General features: G+C 31.5%; 1 pseudogene; it reads left to right on the plus strand.

Moving 5' to 3' along the window:
* Window positions 1–340: 340 nt before the first annotated feature.
* LOC120599940 (uncharacterized) lies at window positions 341–459 on the plus strand (annotated as a pseudogene).
* The last annotated feature ends 3,029 nt before the right edge of the window (window positions 460–3,488 follow it).

Genomic DNA, 3,488 nt, shown 5'->3' on the forward strand with positions numbered 1-3,488 from the left:
AGTGCCAAAACTTTTCAATGGGTCAAAGTGAATCTTTTCAACAAGAAATGGGAGAAAAGTGGATATTCATATGCAAAATCATGAATTTGGACACTTACTTTACAACATATACAAAAATTAACACAATGCATCAAAAATCTAAATGTTAATATCTAAACTATAAAACTCAAGAAAACATAGAATAAATCTTCATGGCATTGGATTTGGCAATGATTATACTAAATGCACAAGTAACTTTTTTTAAATGGATAAATACGTTTTGACAAAATTAAAAAAGAATCTGTGTGTGTCAAAGGACATCATTAAGATGATAAATACACAACTCAAGAAATAGAAGGTAGTCTACAGCCATACCACCCTGAACAAGCCCGATCCTGTCTCATCTCAGAAGCTAAGCAGGGTTGGACCTGGTTAGAACTTGGATGAGAGACCACATAAGAAGACCAGGTGCTGTAAGCATAAAAAATAAAAATAAAAAAATAAGAGATTGTAAGCTGACAAGGTCCTTGCAATCTGTGAGGTCAACCAAGGGCTGCCTCACCTAAAAAAATAAAATAAAAAAGAAAGAAAGAAAGAAAAGGAGAGAGAGAGAGAGAGAGAGAGAGAGAGAGAGAGAAGATATCTTCAAATCATCAAATCATCTGCAAATGTACATTATAAAAGGTCAATATCCAGAAAATATAAAGTACTCCTATAACAACAATAACAACAAAAAATCGAATACAAACAATACAATTAAAAATGGGCAAAGCATTTTAATAGATGTTTCTCCAAAGAAGATATACACGTGGTACATGAAAATATAATCACTATCGTTAATTATTAAGAAAGCACAAATCAAAATCACAATGAGATAGCAAACATTTCATATCAATTAAGATGTGTTTTATTAAAATAAACAAAAATATAACAAATATTATCAAGGATGTGAAGAAATTGAGCAATGTCAATAGAGATGTAAAATGATGCAATCACTTAAAAAACTGACCATTCTTTAAAAAGTTAAAGAAAATTACCATATGACCCAGGAATTTTGCTCCTAGATATATACCTAAAAGTATTGGAAACAGAGATTTAAACAGATATTTGTACACCCATGTTCATGGTGGCATTTTTAAAAATAGTCTAAAAGTAAAAAATTTCCAAGAGTCCAATGATAGATGAATAAACAAATGTAGTGTATACATACTATAAAGTATTATTCACCCTTAAAAAGTAATAAAATTCTGATACATTCTACAGCATGGATAAGCCTTATAGATCCCATGCTAAGTGAAATAAACAGCCATGAAAGTACAAATACTGTGTGATTCTTCCGGTATGAGATATCTAGAGTAGTCAAATTCAGAGACAGAAAGTAGAATGGTACTTGACTGGGGCTGAGTACCAGTTTCTGAAAATGAAAATAGTGTTAATGTTTGGTCAACAATGTGAATTCACTTAATGCCACTGAACTGTACACCTGAAAAAGGTTAAAATAATAAATTTATGCACTCTATATTTTATCATAATAAAAAAAACAAACTACTTCAGCAAATTTTAAGTGTACATTTCACATTTGCCTCATTTTTTATACATGCATATAGAAGCATATGACTTGCATACATAATTATTACTTATTTTGTTCACAACATTTTTAGAACATGATTTATTTTATTAATTTTAATTATCAGTCAATTTAGATTATTTAAACAACATATTTGTGGTTAGTAGCTTTACTAATTTCTTTCATGTCTGAAAATAATTGCTTTGAAAATGATTGATGCTTTGAATAGAGAGTATTATTCAGTAAAACAAATACTTAATCTAAATAATCTCCATTTTATTAATTGAATATAAATGTGTGTGAATGTGTGTGTGTGTTAGGAAAGGAATGGAGAGATATATGCTTTGAAAAGATAAATTATGTTATTTATACATAATTTTTATATATCTTATAGACGCACACATATAAATATATATGTAAACACATGCATAGAAAAAAAACTGGAAACTGCTAGGATATACAGCAAAGATAAGTAAGATATCATTTGATTTTCCTTAAAGTTTACATCTCTTTCCACATTCGTCTCATCTCAGTAAATTATAAATTAAAATTAACTAATTAACTAATTTTTATGGTGACATTGGTTAACGAAATCCAATAAATTTCAGCTGTACACTTTAACAGTAAGGCATATATTATTTAAATTGAGTGTTCACCTACCATAGTTAGATTTCTTTCTGTCAACACACATTTGACCTCCCGTCTACCTGCCCCTCCCCCCCCTACCTTCTGGTAACCACTAGTCTATAATCCACCTCCATGAGTCTCTGTTTGTGCTGTTCATTTGTTGCGTTTAGGTTTACATCCTACGTATAAGTGATATCATGTGATTTTCAACTTTTTCTGTCTGGCTTATTTTGCTTAGCATGATTATCTTGAGGTACATCTATGTTGTCACAAATGGCAGTATTTCATCTCTTCTTATGGCTGAGTAATATGCCATTGTATATATGTACCACTGCTTTTTTAGCCAATCATAGGACACTTCGATTGCTTCCATATCATGGTCACTGTGAATAATGCTGCTATGAACATTAGAGTGCAAATATCTTTTCAGATATGGGTTTTCACGTCTTTGGGGTAAATATCCAGTAGAGGGAATTCTGGATCATATGGGAGATCAATTCTTAGTTTTTTGAGGAACCTCCATACTGTTTTTCATAGTGGCTGTACCAATTTGCAGTCTCACCAGTAGCATAGGAGTGTTCCCTTACTCCGCATTCTCTCCAACATTTGTTATTAAATGTCCTGTTAATTATAGCTATTCTAACAGGTGTGAGATGGTATCTCATTGTGGGTTTGATTTGCATTTCCCTAATAGATAGTGATGTTGAGCATCTTTTCATATATTTGTTGACCATTTGTATGTCCTCTATGGAGAAGTGTCTGTTCAGGTCCTCTGCCCATTTTTTTATCGCATCTTTTGATTTTTGTTGATATTGAGTTGTATGAGATCTTTGTATATTTTGAATTCTAGGCCCTTATCGGAGGCATTGATTGAAAATATATTTTCCAATTTGGATGATTGTCTCTTTACCTTGTTGACAATTTCTTTTGCTGAGCAGAAGCTTTTTACTTTGATATAGTTCCATTCATTTATTTTTGCTTTTTAATTTCCTTCACTTTGAGGTCAAATTCATAAAACCTACTTTAAGTCCAAGGTCCTTGAGTTTAGTTCCTATTTCTTCTATGTATTTTATTGTTGCAGGTCTTATATCCAGGTCCTTAAACCATTTTGAGATAAATTTTGGTGTGTAGTGAAAACAGTATAGTTTCACTCTTTTGCAGGTGGCTTTCCAGTTTTCTCAGCACAATTTTTTGAAGAGGCTTGACTTTCTGCACTGTATGTTTTTGGCTTTTTTGTCAAAAATCATTTGCCCGTATAAATATGGCTTTACTTCTGGACCCTCGATTCTATTCCATTAGTCCATGTGTCTATTTT

This window comes from Pteropus medius, unplaced genomic scaffold, assembly GCF_902729225.1.
Source record: "Pteropus medius unplaced genomic scaffold, Ma_sr-lr_union100, whole genome shotgun sequence".
NCBI classification, from domain to species: Eukaryota; Metazoa; Chordata; class Mammalia; order Chiroptera; family Pteropodidae; genus Pteropus; species Pteropus medius.